This window comes from Ovis aries, chromosome 2 (assembly GCF_016772045.2).
Source record: "Ovis aries strain OAR_USU_Benz2616 breed Rambouillet chromosome 2, ARS-UI_Ramb_v3.0, whole genome shotgun sequence".
In the NCBI taxonomy this organism is placed as follows: Eukaryota; Metazoa; Chordata; class Mammalia; order Artiodactyla; family Bovidae; genus Ovis; species Ovis aries.
Genome location: NC_056055.1, coordinates 74,277,922 through 74,298,307, shown reverse-complemented (window position 1 = coordinate 74,298,307; position 20,386 = coordinate 74,277,922). Strand labels below are relative to the sequence as shown.

The 20,386-nt window shown below is 37.0% G+C and overlaps 1 protein-coding gene across 23 annotated transcripts in view; it reads right to left on the bottom strand.

Annotated features, from left to right (window-relative positions):
- IL33 (interleukin 33) overlaps positions 1 to 20,386 on the bottom strand; it is a 142,892-nt gene that overhangs the window by 53,467 nt on the left and 69,039 nt on the right. For 13 of the 23 annotated variants that reach the window (XM_060409443.1, XM_060409438.1, XM_060409435.1 and 10 more), the window contains exon 1: positions 18,030 to 18,073. The exons of the other annotated variants lie outside the window; for them this stretch is intronic. The gene's annotated coding sequence lies outside the window, so the exon portion shown is untranslated. Of the gene's footprint in view, positions 1 to 18,029; positions 18,074 to 20,386 lie in introns of those variants that run through there. 23 annotated transcript variants of the gene reach the window in all.

Genomic DNA, 20,386 nt, shown 5'->3' with positions numbered 1-20,386 from the left:
TTATTCCGGGGATACAAGAATTCTTCAATATATGCAAATCAATCAATGTGATATACCATGTTAACAAATTGAAAGATAAAACCATATGGTAATCTCAATAGATGCAGAAAAAGCCTTTGATAAAGCTCAGCACACATTTATGATTAAAACTCTGCAGAAAATGGGCATTGAAGGAATCTACCTCAACATAGTAAAGGCCATATATGATAAGCCTACAGCAAACATTATTCTCAATGGTGAGAAACTGAAAGCATTCCCCCTAAGAACAGGAACAAGACTAGCGTGTCCACTCTCACCACTACTATTCAACATAGTGCTGGAAGTCCTAGCTATAGCAATCAGAGAAGAAAAAGAAATAAAAGGAATCCAGATCAGAAAAGAAGTAAAGCTCTCACTGTTTGCAGATGACATGATACTGTACATAGAAAACCCTAAAGATAGTATCAGAAAATTACTAGAGCTAATCAGTGAATTTAGCAAAGTTGCAAGATACAAAATCAGTACACTGAAATCACTTGCATTTCTATATACTAACAATGAAAAATCAGAAAGAGAAATTAAGGAATCAATCCCATTCACCATTGCAACAAAAGGAATTAAATATCTAGGAATAAACTTACCTAAGGAGACAAAAGAACTGTATACAGAAAATTATAAGACTCTGATGAAAGAAATCAAAGATGACATAAACAGATAGAGAGATATTCCATGTTCCTGGGTAGGAAGGATCAATATTGTGAAAATGACTACACTACTAAATGCAATCTACAGATTCAGTGTGACCCCTATCAAATTACCAATGGAATTTTTCACAGAACTAGAACAAAAAATTTCACAATTCATATGGAAACACAGAAGACCCTGAATAGCCAAAGCAGTCTTGAGAAAGAAGAATGGAGCTGGAGGAATCAACTTCCCTGACTTCAGAGTATACTACAAAACTTCAGTCATGGAGACAGTATGGTATTGGCACAAAAACAGAAATATAGACCAATGCAACAAGATAGAAAGCCCAGAAATAAACCCATGCCCCATGGGTACCTTATTTTTGACAAAGGAAGGGAGAATATACAATGGGGCAAAGATAGCCTCTTCAAAAAATGGTGCTGGGAAAACTGGACAGCTACATGTCCAGAATGTAGCTAAGAATGAAATTAGAACACTTCCTAACAACACACACAAAGATAAACTCAAAATGGATTAAAGACCTAAATATGAGACCAGAAACTATAAAACTCTTAGAGGAAAACATAGGCAGAATAGTAGATGACATAAATCAAAGCAAGGTGCTCTATGACCCACCTCCTAGAGTAATGGAAATAAAAACAAAAGTAAACAAGTGGGACCTAATTAAACTTAAAAGCTTTTGCGCAACAAAGGAAACTATAAGCAGGGTGAAAAGACAACTCTCAGAATGGGAGAAAATAATAGCAAATGAAGCAACTGACAAAGGATTAATTGCCAAAATATACAAGCAACTCATACAACTCAATACCAGAAAAACAAACAACCCAATCAAAAAGTGGGAAAAAGACCTAAACAGACATTTCTCCAAAGAAGACATACAGATGGCTAACAAACACGTGTAAAGATGCTCAACATCACTCATTATTAGAGAAATGCAAATCAAAACCACAAGGAGATATCACCTCACACCGGTCAGAATGGCCATCATCAAAAAATCTACAAACAATAAATGCTGGAGAGGGTGTGGAGAAAAGGGCACTCTCTTGCACTGTTGTTAGGAATGTAAATTGATACAGCCACTATGGAAGACAGTATGGAGATTCCTTAAAATACTAGGAATAAATCTACCATAAGACCCAGCAATCCCTGAGGAATATACCTTGAGGAAACCAAAATTGAAAAAGACACATGTTTTCCATTGTTCATTGCTGTACTATTTACAATAGCTAGATCATGGATGCAACCTAGATATCCATCAGCAGATGAATGGATAAAGAAGTTGTGGTACATATACACAATAGACTATTACTCAGCCGTAAAGAGAAACACATTTGAGTCAGTTCTGATGAGGTGGATGAACCTAGAACCTATTATACAGAGTGAAGTGAGTCAGAAAGAGAAAGATAAATATATTCTAACGCACATATATGGAGTCTAGAAAAATGGTACTGAAGAATTTATTTACAGGGCAGCAATGGAGAAACAGACATAGAGAAGAGACTTATGGACATGGGGAAAGGGAAGGAGAGGGTGAGATGTATGGAAAGTGTAACATGGAAACTTACATTACCATATGTAAAATATATAGCCAACGGGAATTTGCTGTGTGGCTCAGGAAACTCAAACAGGGGCTCTGATCAACCTAGAGGGGTGGGATGGGGAGGGAGATGGGAAGGAGGTCCAAAAGGGAGGGGATATATCTATACCTATGGCTGATTCATGTTGAGGTTTGACAGAAAACAACAAAGTTCTGTAAAGCAATTATCCTTCAATAAAAAAATAAATTAAAAATAAATAAATAAATAAATAAAAAGAAAAAATCATAAAATACACAACCAAAAAATTAAAAAATAAAGATAAGAATTGTCCTTGTGCTTAATAAAGACCCCAAACCAGCCAGTTTGTCAGCCTTTAAAGTTTTGATGTCACATGTAGAGCCTCTATTTTATCTGGTTTATTAGTTTGCTTGTTATAAATTAAATTCTATGTCATTTGAACTATGTTTTAATTAAGAAAACATTGAGGTGGATTATTAGCTCATAATAGTTCAACAATACTTGACTAAATTTTCTTAAAGTATGTTGTGTTCAAGGTCTATAGAAACTCCATTTGTGATCATGGGGATAAGAGAAATTATCCATTTTTCCCACTATAGCGTAACTTTTTATTTTATTTTTAATTGGAGGATAATTGCTTTACAATATTGTGTTGGTTGCTGCCATATATCAACATGAATCAGTCATAAGTATACATATGTCCCCTCTTAACCTCCTTAAACTCCTTCTTGCCTCCCACCCCTCTAGGTTGCCACAGAGCACTGGATTTGAGCTCCCTGCATCATACAGCTATCTAATTTTACATATGTAATGTATATGTTTCAGTGCTACTCTCTCAATTTGTCCCCCCCTTTCCCTCCCTCCTGTGTCCACAAGTCTGTTCTCTATGTCTGCATCTCCACTGCTGCCCTGGAGATAGGTTCATCAGTACCATCATTCTAGATTCCATATATATGTGCTAATAAACAGTATTTGTCTTTCTCTTTCTACTTACTGCCGTCTGTATAATAGGCTCTAAGTTCATTCACCTCGTTAGAACTGAATCAAATGCATTCCATTTTATGGCTGAGCATTTTTTTAAATTCCATTGTTTATATGTACCACAACTTATTTATCCATTCATCTGTCCATTTGTCTTCCTGACAATTTTTTTATTTTTCTGAAACCCAAATATAGTATAATGGTTTGTTTTAATGTTTTCCTCTCTAACTAATGTTTTCTTGCTATTGGTATACAAGAGAGGAATACTTTAACTCCAAAATATAGTCATAGGGAAGATATCTTTTTCTAAAGTGTTTGTTAACTAAGTTAGTTGGGTTTCAGAAAAATATAGTCAGGAAGACACATGTACCCAGATGTTCAATGAAGCACTATTTACAATAGCTAGGACATGGAAGCAACCTAGGTTTGTCAACTAACTTAAGTGTAGTTGCATTAATTACAAATAATATGTAATTATTACATATTAATATATAATATGACTTACATATTAAGTCAACTAACATGTAGTTAACTGTACATATTAACTTAAGTGTAATATATAAATAAAAAGCTACATATTTCTAGGAAAAGTTGAAAAAATGCATGCATTAAAGGAGAACCACAATGCCTATCAGAATGAATACAGTAAAGAAGACAGAAAATACCAGTTATTTGCAAGGGTTTCAGATAACTGTAATTCTTATACATGGGTGCTGAAAGTGTAAATTGCTACAACCACTTTGGAAAATATATTTATATATATTTGTATATATATATATATATACACACACACACACACACATAAAACATATATATACCTTTGACCTGACAAGTTTACTTAAAGTTAATATATCTGACAGAAAGACATAAAAGTATTTGCCAAAATATATGTAAGGGAATGTTCCTACAGTCCTAGTCATGTAACTCCAAGCTGGAAACAATGCAAATGTCCATCTACATCATAATGGATAAATTATGGTATGTTCATTTAGAGGAATTCTAACTAGTAATGAGAGTAAACAAGCTACTTCTTCTTCTTTTTTTTTTTTTTTTAGTTGTGGCATAAAGTAACTTTTTTTTAATCTTTTTTTTTTTTAATTTTAAAATCTTTAATTCTTACATGTGTTCCCAAACATGAACCCCCTCCCACCTCCCTCCCCATAACATCTCTGTGGGTCATCCCCATGCACCAGCCCCAAGCATGCTGTATCCTGCATCAGACATAGACTGGTGATTCGATTCTTACATGATAGTATACATGTTAGAATGCCATTCTCCCAAATCATCCCACCCTCTCCCTCTCCCTCTGAGTCCAAAAGTCCATTATACACATCTGTGTCTTTTTTCCTGTCTTGCATATGGGGTCGTCATTGCCATCTTTCTAAATTCCATATATATGTGTTAGTATACTGTATTGGTGTTTTTCTTTCTGGCTTTCTCACTCTGTATAATCGGCTCCAGTTTCATCCATCTCATCAGAACTGATTCAAATGAATTCTTTTAACGGCTGAGTAATACTCCATTGTGTATATGGTACCACAGCTTTCTTATCCATTCATCTGCTGATGGACATCTAGGTTGTTTCCATGTCCTGGCTATTATAAACAGTGCTGTGATGAACATTGGGGTACATGTGTCTCTTTCAATTCTGGTTTCCTCAGTGTGTATGCCCAGAAGTGGGATTCCTGGGTCATACGGTAGTTCTATTTGCAATTTTTTTAAGGAATCTCCACACTGTTCTCCATAGTGGCTGTACTAGTTTGCATTCCCACCAACAGTGTAGGAGGGTTCCCTTTTCTCCACACCCTCTCCAGCATTTATTGCTTGCAGATTTTTGGATCACAGACATTCTGACTGGTGTGAAGTGGTACCTCATTGTGGTTTTGATTTGCATTTCCCTGATAATGAGTGATGTTGAGCATCTTTTCATGTGTTTGTTAGCCATCCGTATGTCTTCTTTGGAGAAATGTCTATTTAGTTCTTTGGCCCATTTTTTGATTGGGACGTTTATTTTTCTGGAATTGAGCTGCATAAGTTGCTTGTTTATTTTTGAGATTAGTTGTTTGTCAGTTGCTTCATTTGCTATTATTTTCTCCCATTCAGAAGGCTGTCTTTTCACCTTGCTTATATTTTCCTTTGTTGTGCAGAAGACAAGCTACTTCTATATGCAACACAGAGGCAGCTCACAACCATAATCTTGAGTGAATGAGGCCAGACAAAAAAAGGTAAACAATGTGTGAATTGTGAGATGAGTGCAATCGTGCAGTAGTTGGAGCATTCTTTGGCATTGCCTTTCTTTGGAATTGGAATGAAAACTGACCTTTTCCAGTCCTGTGGCCACTGCTGAGTTTTCCAAATTTGTTGGCATATTGAGTGCAGCGCTTTCACAGCATCATCTTTCAGGATTTGAAATAGCTCAACTGGAATTCCATCACCTCCACTAGCTTTGTTCATACTGATGCTTTCTAAGGCCCACTTGACTTCACATTCCAGGATGTCTAACTCTAGATGAGTGATCGCACCATCGTGATTATCCAGGTCACGATCTTTTTTGTACAGTTCTTCTCGGTATTCTTGCCACCTCTTCTTAATATCTTCTGCTTCTGTTAGGTCCATACCATTTCTGTCCTTTATTGAGCACATCTTTGCATGAAATGTTCCCTTGGTATCTCTAATTTTCTTGAAGAGATCTCTAGTCTTTCCCATTCTGTTCTTCTCCTCTATTTCTTTGCATTGATCGCTGAAGAAGGCTTTCTTATCTCTTCTTGCTGTTCTTTGGAACTCTGCATTCAGATGCTTATATCTTTCCTTGTCTCCTTTGCTTTCCACTTCTCTTCTTTTCACAACTATTTGTAAGGCCTCCCCAGACAGCCATTTTGCTTTTTTGCATTTCTTTTCCATGGGGATGGTCTTGATCCCTGTCTCCCATACAATGTCGCGAACCTCATTCCATAGTTCATCAGGCACTCTATCTATCAGATCTAGGCTCTTAAATCTACTTCTCACTTCCACTGTATAATCATAAGGGATTTGATTTAGGTCATACCTGAATGGTCTAGTGGTTTTCCCTACTTTCTTCAATTTAAGTCTGAATTTGGCAATAAGGAGTTCATGATCTGAGCCACAGTCAGCTCCTGGTCTTGTTTTTGTTGACTGTATAGAGCTTCTCCATCTTTGGCTGCAAAGAATATAATCAATCTGATTTCGGAGTCGACCATTTGGTGATGTCCATGTGTAGAGTCTTCTCTTGTGTTGTTGGAAGAAGGTGTTTGCTATGACCAGTGCATTTTCTTGGCAAAACTCTATTAATCTTTGCCCTGCTTCCTTCTGCATTCCAAGGCCAAATTTGCCTGTTACTCCAGGTGTTTCTTGACTTTCTACTTTTGCATTCCAGTCCCCTATAATGAAAAGGACTTCTTTTATGGGTGTCAGTTCTAAAAGGTCTTGTATGTCTTCATGGAACCGTTCAACTTCAGCTTCTTCAGCGTTACTGGTTGGGGCATAGACTTGGATTACTGTGATATTGAATGGTTTGCCTTGGAGACGAACAGAGATCATTCTGTTGTTTTTGAGATTGCATCCAAGTACTGCATTTCAGACTCTTTTGTTGACTATGATGGCTACTCCATTTCTTCTGAGGGATTCCTGCCCACAGTAGTAGATATAATTGTCATCTGAGTTAAATTCACCCTTTCCAGTCCATTTTAGTTTGCTGATTCCTAGAATGTCGACATTCACTCTTGCCGTCTCTTGTTTGACCACTTCCAATTTGCCTTGATTCATGGACCTGACATTCCAGGTTCCTATGCAATATTGCTCTTTACTGCCTTGGACCTTGCTTCTATCACCAGTCACATCTACAGCTGGGTATTGTTTTTGCTTTGGCTCCATCCCTTCATTCTTTCTAGAGTTATTTCTCCACTGATCTCCAGTAGCATATTGGGAACCTACTGACCTGGAGAGTTCCTCTTTTAGTATCGTATCATTTTGCCTTTTCATATTGTTCATGGAGTTCTCAAGGCAAGAATACTGAAGTGGTTTGCCATTCCCTTCTCCAGTGGACCACATTCTGTCAGACCTCTCCACCACGACCTGCCCATCTTGGATTGCCCCATGGAAATGGCTTAGTTTCATTGAGTTAGACAGTTGCACTCATCTCACATGCTAGTAAAGTAATGCTCAAAATTCTTCAAGCCAGGCTTCAGCAATACATGAACCATGAACTTCCTGATGTTCAAGCTGGTTTTAGAAAAGGTAGAGGAACCAGAGATCAAATTGCCAACATCTGCTGGATCATCGAAAAAGCAAGAGAGTTCCAGAAAAACATCTATTTCTGCTTTATTGACTATGCCAAAGCCTTTGACTGTGTGGATCACAATAAACTGTGGGAAAGTCTGAGAGAGATGGGAATACCAGACCAACTGACCTGCCTCTTGAGAAACCTATATGCAGGTCAGGAAGCAACAGTTAGAACTGGACATGGAACAACAGACTGGTTCCAAATAGGAAAAGGAGTACGTCAAGGCTGTATATTGTCACCCTGCTTGTTTAACATATATGCAGAGTACATCATGAGAAATGCTGGACTGGAAGAAACACAAGCTGGAATCAAGATTGCCAGGAGAAATATCAATAACCTCAGATATGCAGATGACACCACGCTTATGGCAGAAAGTGAAGAGGAGCTAAAAAGCCTCTTGATGAAAGTGAAAGAGGAGAGTGAAAAAGTTGGCTTAAAGCTCACCATTCAGAAAACTAAGATCATGGCATTTGGTCCCGTCCCTTCATGGGAAATAGATAGGGAAACAGTGGAAACAGTGTCAGACTTTATTTTTGGGGGCTCCAAAATCACTGCAGATGGTGATTGCAGCCATGAAATTAAAAGAAGCTTACTCCTTGGAAGAAAAGTTATGACCAATCTAGATAGTGTTTTCAAAAGCAGAGACATTACTTTGCCAACTAAGGTCCGTCTAGTCAAGGCTATGGTTTTTCCTGTGGTCATGTATGGATGTGAGAGTTGGACTGTGAAGAAAGCTGAGCGCCGAAGAATTGATGCTTTTGAAGTGTGGTGTTGGAGAAGACTCTTGAGAGTCCCTTGGACTGCAAGGAGATCCAACCAGTCCATTCAAAGGAGATCAGCCCTGGGATTCCTTTGGAAGGCATGATGCTAAAGCTGAAACTCCAATACTTTGGCCACCTCATGCAAAGAGTTGACTCATTGGAAAAATCTTTGATGCTGGGAGGGATTGGGGGCAGGAGGAGAAGGGGACGACAGAGGATGAGATGGCTGGATGGCATCACTGATTCGATGGATGTTGAGTCTGAGTGAACTCCGGGAGTTGGTGATGGACAGGGAGGCCTGGCATGCTTTGGTTCATGGGGTCGCAAAGAGTCGGACATGACTGAGTGACTGAACTGAACTAATGTGTGAATTTATTTATAAATAGGTCAAAACCCCCAGAGGTGAATTGAATGTATGTTAGAAAAGCTAATAATGGCTTTTCTTGAGGTAGAGAGAAATGACTAGAAGAGGGAAAGAGGAGGCTTCTGGAATCCTTTACTCTTCTGTTTCTTTTTATGGTTGCATACGTTTGTGCAAGCTGGAGTCAAGATTGCCAGGGGGAAATATCAATAATCTCTGATACGCAGATGACACCATGCTTATGGCAGAAAGCAACTGAACTGAAGAGCCTCTTGATGAAAGTGAAAGAGGAGAGTGAAAAAGCTGGCTTAAAACTCAACATTCAAAAAACAAAGATCATGGCATCCAGTCCCATCACTTCATGACAAATAGATGGGGAAACAGTGTCAGACTTTATTTTTGGGGGCCCCCAAATCACTGCAGACGGTGACTGAAGCCATGAAATCAAAAGATGCTTGCTCCTTGGAAACAAAGCTATGATCGATCTAGACAGCATATTAAAAAGCAGAAACATTACCTTGCTGACAAAGGTGTGTCTAGTCAAAGCTATGGTTTTTCCAGTAGTCATGTATGGATGTGAGAGTTTGACTATAAAGAAAGCTGAGCTTCAAAGAACTGATGCTTCTGAACTGTGATGTTGGAGAAGACTCTTGAGAGCCCCTTGCATTGCTAGGAGATCAAACTAATCCATCCTAAAGGAAATCAGTCCTGAATGTTCATTGAAAGGACTGATGCTGAAGCTAAACTCCAAAACCTCGGCCACCTGACGCGAAGAACTGAGTCACTGGAAAAGACCCAGATGCTGGGCAATATTGAAGGCAGGAGGATAAGGGGACAACAGAGGGTGTGATGGTTGGATGGCATCACTGATTCGATGGACTTAAGTGTGAGCAAGCTCCAGGAGTTGGTTATGGACAGGGAAGCCTGGTGTGCTGCAGTCTATGAGACTGCAAAGAGTCAGACATGACTGAGCGACTGAACTGGACTGAAGTTTGTTCACTTTGTGATAACTCATTAAGCTGTATAGCAATGACTTGTACAATTTTCTGTGTGTATGTTATATGTTAATGAACTTTTTAAGTTAAAGGAAACAGAGACTGTCAGTGAATTCTAAAATATATGGATTCTACATTCTCAAGTGAGGTGGTCAAAGAGATTGACAGAACTAAGTAAGCAATCTTTTTCATGGCTAAATGAACACTATTGTCTGTATTTAAGAATGAATTGAGCTGACTAGAAAATGGTTAGATGGGAAATGAACATATTCCTGTCTTTCCTTAATATGGTAGAAGTTCTTCTGATATACCTGATTTAAGACCTAGTTTTTTGTTCTGAAAGAATTGAAAAATCATATTAAAGATGATTTTTGAGGTATTTTGCAGACTGAGGCAGAATCCTTGTGATGACTTTGAAAAAATTTGGCTGCCCTTCTCAGCAATGGGCAAGAAGTTCTTAAAAACCAAAAATGCTTGGAGTTCTGCAAAAATGAAATGATGCTGAGACTTACCTAGTATAAATGTTGTTTCTTATCCAACAAATATCTTTTCGTCCACCAAAGAAGAAATTTAGATGTACAGAAACCTAAGCCATTCGTGGCAATACTGTTTCCATCTGCTAATAACAGGTCTAAGTATGGGCATGTGACACAGATCTTGCTAATGAGACAAAGGCGAGGCATGTCTGAGACTTCTGAAAAAACTTTTCTCCTTAGAAGTAAGTGCCGTTTAACTTCCACTCACTTGGCTTCTGTGAGGATGTGATGCTCAGAGCTAGGCCAGCCATCCTCTCCCCAGAAGGGAGAGATCATGGATAGTCTAAGAATGGCAGAGCAGAAGGATAAGATGAGCTTGGGTCTTTAGGTGATGTCCTCGATTCTTTGTACTAACTCTGGGGCTGCCAACTTCAGAACCTCTTGTTAACTGAGCACTAAGTGTCCTTACATAGTCAATTTATCTTTTATTCTAGTTAAAGCTTATCAAGTGATATAAATTATCTTTATATATATTTTTGTCTAAATGTGATCTGCATTGGCTTTTTCTAAATCCTAAAAAGAAGTAGCTAACAACTAATGTATTCTGGACTCTGAATTAATAATATCTCTAAATACAGTTGGGTTGTTTAAACATTCTTCCTTATCCCCTGCTCAAAGCTCTTCTTAAAAAATTTTTTAATTGTAAAAATGGATAATATAAAATTTACCAATAAAATAAAATAAAATAAAATAAAATTTACCTTCTTACCCATTTTAAGTATATTTCAGTAGTGTTAACTACATTCACATTGTTGTGCAACAGACCTCTAGAACTTTTTCATCTTGCAAAACTAAAACTATAGTTTAGTTTTAAACTTAAAAAACTCCTCATTTCACCTTCCCAAAGCCCATGGCAACATCGTTTTACCCTCTGTTTCTTGTGTTTGACTACTTTAGTACCTCATGTAAGTGGGATCATATAGTACACAGTATTTGTGTTTGGCTTATTTCACTTAACATAATGTTCTCAAGGTTCATCCCTGTTGAGCATGTGACAAGATTTCTTTCTTTTTTAAGCCTGAATGATATTTCATCATATTTGTATACTATATTTTCTTTACCCATTCATTAGTGGACATTTGGGTTGATTCCACCTCTTGGCTATTTTGAATAATATTATAATGAACATAGGTATGCAGCTATCTCTTCAACATCCCATTTTTGATTCTTTTGGATATGTACCCAAAAGTGGGAATGCTAGATCATGTGGTGGTTCTATTTTTAATTTTTTTGAGGAATCTTCATACTGTGTCCTATTGCAGCTAGTTTAAAATTTTAATATTTAAGTAATGTTATATTTTAAGCAAAATTTTAGTAAAATAATAAGAATATATACATTGATATTTTAAAATCAATAAAAATATTATTTATCAGAAAACAGCATGATACACCAGAAACAGAATGGGTAAACTAAATTATTTTTGTGTATCAGGGAAAAATTTTGAAATGTATAAGTAACTATTTCAGTTCTGTTCTTTTTCTGTTTTTAAATTCAGATTGCCAATAATGGTACTATTACTATTTTTACTACTAATTTTACAGATTGCCAATATAGTACTTTTATTGATATTTTACTCTTGTAAAACACCAGTTGAGCTTGTTTGCCATAATTTTTTATACATATTAATTTGTGTATAAAATTGATTATGAAAATCATATCTTATAATGATGCATTATCTCGTTACGAGTGGACAAATAATGACAAAACGAAATGACTTATAAAAACATTGAAGATCAAACTTCAGTTAACATCCTACTTATACAGTGAACTGTTTAATAGGTAGAACCATGCAGAGACTAGTAACCTCGAGGACTGTGGTTCACTGGTAGATCCAGATAACTTCTGTACCTATCATATGCAATACCTTTATTTGGCAAAGTAATGGACACCTGTTACACCATATCCTCCAGTAATATGTTCACTTCTTTGCAACCCCATGGATTTGTAGCCTGCCAGGCTCCTCTGTCCATGGAATTTCCTAGGCAAGAATAGTGTAGTGGGTTGCCATTTCCTACTCCAAACTAATATAGGAACCAAACAAAAGCTGTCAATTAATAAGACACCAACATTTTCAAAGTTAAAAGAATTTAAACAATTGGACCACAGTGTAAATAAAACAAATGATTATATACTCATAACAAAATAAAATATTAAAAATAAATTGTAAGAAGTATTTTGACATATATCATAGAATTCCAATGATAATACAAATATGAACTAATGATTTCATATAATATATAATTTTCTTCCCTATATCTGGTAACTGAACTGCTTTAATTTCAGTATTAAGATGAAATAATCCAATGTGTATCCCAGGGCCCAGATTTTTGGTAACCTAATAATGTTCTCCACTAAAGAAATTGGGGTTCTTTGGAGAATGGCTGATTTATTATTTCAGGTAAAAGAAATGCAGGATAAGCCTGAATAACTTTTGCCTGAAAGCAGTGATGCATATTTTAAAGTTCTGAGAAAATTTTAAAATGAGCCACCATGAAGGGGCTTCTGTGTGATAAATTGTGACCATGTGGCTCAGCACAACAAAAAACTGTAGCTAATCAGACCAAGTCTGAAAATGAGTTAATTGTAGTATCACCAAAATCATGAGTCCATAATGATGGACTAAAAAGCTGTTTTTAGATCAAACATTATCTCACATTACCTTCATTCAGAAGTTAATTATAAATATAGTCTCATAGTATGTGAAAGTGTTTCCTTGTACAATGACTAAAGTTATTGCTAGCATAACTTTTATACGATTTTTCTCTTCTGTTTGGGATTTCCTTATCGAACAGTAACAGAAACACTGGCCAACTTGTTGAAAGTTCTGTAAACCTTTAACTTTTCCACTGCGCTGTCATTCCCATGTTATCCTAGATTGGCTGATACACATCAAAGCCACAGTGAAGGTCACTCCCAGTGCTGGCATTCAGCTGGCATGCTCCAAATGGCTAGTTCCTTTCTCACTATTATACTGCTTATGCCGTGCCAGCTGTTAAATGTTTTGTACCTCACCCTGTACAGACTATGAGATTTTCTTTCTCAAGCCAGTGGCCACCCAGTGATATACTGCACTGTGTATTAAATATTAAACTTTATTGTTAGAAGACATTTAAAAATCAAGAGTATAAACTCTTTCTACTCACAGATGTTAGAGTTTCTGCACATTGATCTGAACAGGCTAAGTTGTAATCCACATCCTGTATATTTAATTCCCATAAGAGTTTCAATAGAGTTACCTTGTTCAATGATCAGAAAATACAGTTCAGAGGTCTGGAAACTTGTCCACCATGGAATGATAAACCTTGTCTCCACCCCGCCTAATTCGTGTGTTGCAACCATTTCACAAATGGCTGACTTCATCATCCTTACATGGGAATCTAGGCTTACCTGGTAGCTGGGCTTAAAGTGAAAAGACTGTGCTAGATACTTCTCTTATTCTCCAAGATAGACCTAATCATTTTCCTTCTTTGGACAGAGATGACCTCTTTATGGGTATATCTAATGATGCAGGGCAGAAGAATGTAACTGGGGTCTCTTACTTTGCCAAGAAGGGGTGTTGCATGGGATAGGTAAAGAAGTTATCCAGATCTAACAGTGAACCACAATCCTTGAGGCTACTAGTCCCTGCATGGTTCTACCTAGATAGTAGAGAGAACCAATAAGTCTAAAAACAGATGCTCTTTTAGGAGCATTTGTCACAAATAACCAGAAAAAAAATGGATGCTCTAAAAATTGGATTTCTATCCAATTTTTATACTTCTATGAATTAAAAAAATACAAGGATTTACAGATAGTATTTTTTTTCCAACTGACATACCACAATGCAAATGACTTTAATGCTTCTAAATGCTGAGTCTACTCTCAGGGACTTTTAGTACTGAGTAGAAGTCTTTCCACTTGACATTTGAAAGGTAATGGTAATTAGACAGCCAGATGTAAGCATTATATGCCACATCCTAGGCATGGCACTCTCCAAACTTGTTTATTAAAACAGCTTATACTGTTTTATACCACATAGTGACAATTATGATTATGCTTATGATTTCACAAGCCATATGGCACTTGAGTAAGTGAAGAAAAAACTGTTCCTGCTCTTTGATAAATAATGCCACATATACATTGATGTAATATGAATCTTATAAAAGTCACACTGAAGAAAAAAAAGAAGCTAAAAGTAGCCACCAAATTATATTAAAATGAATGTTGGCACCTAAACCTGTAGCTCAAACTTTTAAAAAAAGTCTAGAAGAAAAGAAATATTTACTCAAGAAAACAATCCTACTACTATTCATTGATTAGTATGAAGTAGCCATGCTGACTACTGATAAACTGTTTAAACACCTTTGCTAAAGAATGTAGACAATTGCTATATAGTATATGTATAAAAGATAATGGATAAATAAAACCTCAGGAAGGAAAAATTTTTGGTAAATTCAAGTTAGAGGAAAGTTCATGATTGGGTTTAATAAGCTCCCAAATGAAAGAACATGGGAGAAAGGCATATAATTTTCTTTTTAAAAAGAAAATATAAACTACTTAAAGTCTTCCTAAGTGGTGCCAGTGGTAAAGAATCTTCCTGACAATGCAAGAGACTCAAGAGACGCAGGATCAATTCCTAGGTCAGGAAGATCTCCTGGAGGAGGACGTGGCAACCCATTCCAGTATTCTTGCCTGCAGAATTACATGGACAGAGGAGCCTGGTGGGCTACAATCCATGGGGCTGCAAAGAGTCAGACACAACTGAGTGAATGAAACACAACACACACATAAACTACTTACACAGCATTTCTTAAACAGCAGCCAATGATAGAGCCAGCAGGCTAAGGAGTTAGGGTGGCTGAGATTTGAACACAGCAGATATGCAAAACTATGAAGTTCTTTAAGAAAATATCTAATCTTTGCTATGAAATTCAAGAGAAGTGATGAGCAAAACATTCTTACACTTGCAAAAGGTCTCAGGTGTATTAGCACTTCTGGGGAAAATAGTAATGATGACCCAATTCATGATCTGTGCAAAGTGAGGGGGAACTAGATGTAGACTGCTCTGCTGGTTAAAAGTGAAGCCAAGGTTATGGGTGGATGCTGTACTGCATTACTAGTGGCAGCGACAATAGAAAATTACTTAAAAGAATAGTGGCTGACAGGAACCCTTTCCTTCAGATGGCAGTAAATGTAGTCCTAAAGAAAATAGCTGAAATATTTTAATGTTATTTCATTAAAATTTTTATTTGAAAATGACTGAAACCTTAAATAGAAAATGGCTTCACAAAGATGGTTAGAGATACATTAAATGAAGTCATTTGAAATCCATCTTCCTTGTCGGTTCTTTCTCCTTCCTGGAACTTGACTCTGGGTTTTGATTGCTGGTTTGAAATTTGCCGGTTGTGTCATTTCGGGTTAGTACAGTCTTTTGAAATCTCACCTGTTTAGTTTTATAAATGGAGAAGATAATATTTATTTCATAGAGATTCTATGAAGATTAAATGAGAGAATGTGGAATTAATGTCTCACATTTAATGCAATTTCAGTGATTATTAATAGTTACCTTTCATGACTGCTTCTTACTTGCTTTACCTTCAAAAGCATCTCAACACCTCTCTAAGGTAGAGTATCTTATTATTCTTTTGTTTTTGTTTTACATTTTACACAAGAGAAAATAATTCAGGCTTAGGAATGTTAAGATACAAAATCACACAGCTAGTCAATGACAGATGATGGAGTTGAGGCCTATCTTCTTTAAAATTTTGTGTTTTTTTTTACTATTATGCTATACTGCAGTCTACACTTAGGGCAAAAAATGAACAGAAACAAAAATCTTCACAGTTATAGGATGATTTACCATTAGTAGAAAGGACAGCATGTAAGCATGTCATGCCAGGAGTCTGCTACAGTGAGGAAGTGCCCTAAACTCCTTATACCACCTTTAACACCCCCAACAATGAACTTTGCCCGTCCTCTAAGACTGTGTACCCTTAAAGATTCCTCCTGTGTACAGATATCAACACCAGGGAAACCAGACGGAAAATGAAAAGAGATTAGAGGTTCTACTATGTCCCAAAGTCCTTGAACCAAATATTGTTTTTGTTGTTGTTGTTTTTAATGGAATTAAAATTTCTTTCTGCTGTTCAAGATTATTTTTGGTCTTAATGTTTCTAAATGTCCCTGCTGCAAATTGAGATATAAAAGAAAAATTCTATCACTTGATTCCCACCGTGTTTTCCAAAATTTCACCTTGTCGCATGAAAGATACAATGATTTTGGCACAGTCACACTCTCATCTCAAAAACAGACATCCTGTTGTCAGATTTACTGGCATAAGTTTCTCTAATGTAATATCTTTCTTCCCCCAATGCTACTCCCTCTGGAGTACTTCCATGTAACAATTTAACTTTACACTCATATTCTCCAAAAAGACCTCATGATATCAGATTTATTGGTATGAACAATTTTTGGTGCTTTTTTTTTTTTCCTCCTTCATTGCTGCACCGCTATCCCCCTTCTCACCTCCCGCAGTATTTGCTGAAATGATTTAATTCCTTCATAGAGCAGAACTTTTTACAGTGACTCAGTACATTCCCTGAAGTTGGTTGAAAACTGTTTCTTTAATCATTTACAGACTGTGTCCAGGAGAGGTGGCTCCCATTTCTCAGTCTCTTCCTTTACTTTTTAGCACTGTTTCAATGTTTCAGTGAAAATTCCCCTCAGCATTCTTCCCTCTCTATAAATGGGAAAGGAAAAGAGGTATCTTTTGGCTTTAGATATTGTAAGTTAAAAAGTGATGGGAAACAGTAAAACATCTAGGTCAATACATTGCTGAGAAAATGAATTAGGCAGCCACCAGTTAAAGATTAGTAGGAAATCTAGGATTCTTTCAGAGAAGCATGTAGAAGAAAATGTGAAATTTGAGTTGCAGAAAATGATGCCTGTGAGAGTTCTTTACAATTTAAGGATACTACCCAGTTGTGTGATTCAGCTCAAGCACCCCAAACTCTAAGAAATAGAGAATTCTGAAGTTTTCTGAACACAGAGCTGTGCCTTTTCAGGGTCAAAATTAAAAGAAGAGCATTAAGTATTCAAAAGACAAATATGAGAAGCAGTAGGTAGGACTATAGAGAACAGCATAGGATCACATACAGGGACGAGTCAAACAGAATAAGCACAGTGCTGAGGAGGTAGTGAGAGTCAAGTCCAGCCACCCCTAGTCCTAGTTACTTAACTCTCAAGTCTCCAAAAACCCTCTAGAATCAACTTGTGTGCAGCCACAGTATTTAGGACTTTGTGCCATTTTTTATTTTAATTAAAATAGCCAGGAGGCACATATTTATGCAAGGAAATATAAGGCAGAGAAAAGTGCAAGACAGCAAGAATTGAAGAGGAGGGGGGAAAAAAAGCAATTTTCACTGTAAATGAAGAATAGTAGCAAAACTAATTCCTTATTTTTTCCACAAACTGTTTTTGAGAGGATGGCATCTTTAGTTCTTATATTTGTCCTTCTTTCTTAAAAACCAGTTGTAAACAATTGTGAGTAGGTTTGCCTTGGATAAGCATTTCAGGAGTAAGAAGTAGAATATCAACTTGCTTTATAAAGTTTTGTGGTGCAAAAGGGGAACATGTACTATAAAGACAACTTATTTTAACAATTTATTAATAATTTTATAAATCACTCAAAAGAGAACCAAGAGGAATTCTAAGTTAGCAACAACTGTTATCAACTTTTAATTCTATTGGCAATAATAATAAGTCAACCTAATTCTTTATTTTATAGAAATAAAAAGCATTTCTCTGTGGTTCTCAAGACTTTACTTTGTAAGACCTTATTAAAATGTACCAGAATATTGGTTTCATTCTTACCTTGTGATCTTATTTTGATTTCTCCCCTGAAAAGCTGCAGCTCTGTGTTCAGAGCGCTTGCAGGCTCTATTTGTTATTGAAAGTTTGGCAGAGAACCAAGCTGCTGTGGAAGGAAGAGCTGATTGGATGGTATTTTAGCAGATTTTTAATAGCATGTAAACAATAGTTACAATCCTGTCAGCTAAAATTCACTGTCTTCTCCCCATTTCCATCTTAAGTTAATCCTGCAATTATGAATTTGATGTTCTGTGTTTTTATGCTTCCAATTCCTACCAAAATCAACTCATATGCAACACTTTCATCATCCCCAAACTTGAGCAATGATCTTGAGCAAGCCAAGTCTTGCATTTCTGAGGAATGAAAGAAGACGGCTGTATCCACTCCTTGAGATAAAGCATGAAGGAAGAACACAAACAGACAGGAAGCTAGACAATCTGTGCTGATTAGGAATTGAGCTGTGTACAGTAAATGGGAGGGAGAGACGACAGGTATTAATAGCAACCAAGGGACTGTCATTATGTTTTACCTTGGAAATTCTTGCGAATACTAAGAATACAAAGAATAAACAGTGCAATTCTTTGACTTTGTTCCTACAAAATGCCCCTCTTTATCTATTGAAAGTGAAACTCGCTCAGTCATGTCCAACTCTTTGCGACCCCAGGGACTATACAGTTTATGGAATTCTCCAGGCCAGAATACTGGAGTGGGTAGCAGTTCCCTTCTCTAGGAGATCTTCCCAACCCAGGGATCAAACCCAGGTCTCCTGCATTGCAGGTTGATTCTCTACCAGCTGAGCCACAAGGGAAGTCCCTCTTTATCTATTATCTATTGATGTTTATTTAAGAAGTGTCTCATAAGCAGGGTATAGTTGACTTTTGTTTTGTTCTGGTTTTTACCAGTTTGTCTTTGTACTAGACTGTAATTGCTGGTATACTGCTGCTGCTGCAAAGTCACTTCAGTTGTGTCCGACTCTGTGCAACCCCATAGATGGCAGCCCACCAGGCTCCTCCGTCCCTGGGATTCTCCAGGCAAGAACACTGGAGTGGGTTGCCATTTCCTTCTCCAACGCATGAAAAGTGAAAAGTGAAAGTGAAGTCACTCAGTCGTGTCCGACTCTTTGCAACCCCATGGACTGCAGCCTACCAGGCTCCTCCGTCCATGGGATTTTCCAGGCAAAGAGTACTGGAGTGGGTTGCCATTGCCTTCTCTCAGTTGCTGGTATATTTGCATTTATTTCTGAAATTTTGCTTTATTCTTTCTATATTTTGTCAATCTTGTTTATGCCTCATTTTCTTTCTATGTTTGCTTCTTTTGGATTAACAAAATGTTTAAATTACAAAAATTTCCCCTAGCATTCATGCTCTATAACTCTTGTCTCCTCAGTGGAGTAAGATTGCAAAATGAAAACTGCCAAAACTTCAGCTCTGCTTTTAAGTGGCTTGCTTTCTTTCTTTCCTTTTTTTTTAATCCTCTGCCTAATGCAGCTGTGTAATTTGGCAAATGTTTTGAGGTGAAAATTCCTTGAATGTCAGGCTCAGTTCTCGCCAGCCCTCTTTTTTCACTGAATTCTTGGCTCTTCAGGCCTCCAATTTTGTCTCTTCATCCCCACAAGACAATCAAAGACTTTGTTGATCTTCCTGTTTCCTAGCAGTGGCCTTCTGCCCAGAAATCCAGATTGCCTGCTTCCTGGTACACACATGGAATTGTCAAATGCCCCTGGAAAAAAGTAGCTGTAGCTTCAGCTTCTGTCTTCCTGGAATCTTGATTCCTCATCCTCAATGCTTCTTTTCTTTCTCTTACGTTTATATGGATTTTTAATTTGTTTTTTGTTTGTGGGGCTTTTTCAGCCCTTCTGGTTAATCTTAATGACAATACTGGACTGCCACAAAGTATGCCATTCCATTCAAATTGAAATTTGAGTTCAGTGTAGATGAAAGCATGTCTCCAGAAGCCAGGAGGACTGCAGGTCTTTGGGGCTTTATTCAAGTGACAATAGAATAATTTATTATCAAAACTGTAAAACTTTTGAGAATGAAAAGAGTGTTATTAATAATCAGTCCAGAGTAATAGGCGAACATTGAGATATGGTCACCCCAGTTTTATGATTTATATAGTTGTTTCTCCTCTCCTATTCCTTCTCAAATACCAGCTACCTTCTTTCAGGGTAGATGCAAGGTGACTGTCTGAAATTTTGCTGACCCACAGACACATGTAGATATGATGATGATGATGATGTTCAGTTGCTAAATCACGTCCAATTCTTTGTGACCCCATGAACTGCAACACACCAGGCTTTCCTATCCTTCATATCTCCCCGAGTTTTCTCAAACTCATGTCCGTTGAGTCAGTGATGCCAT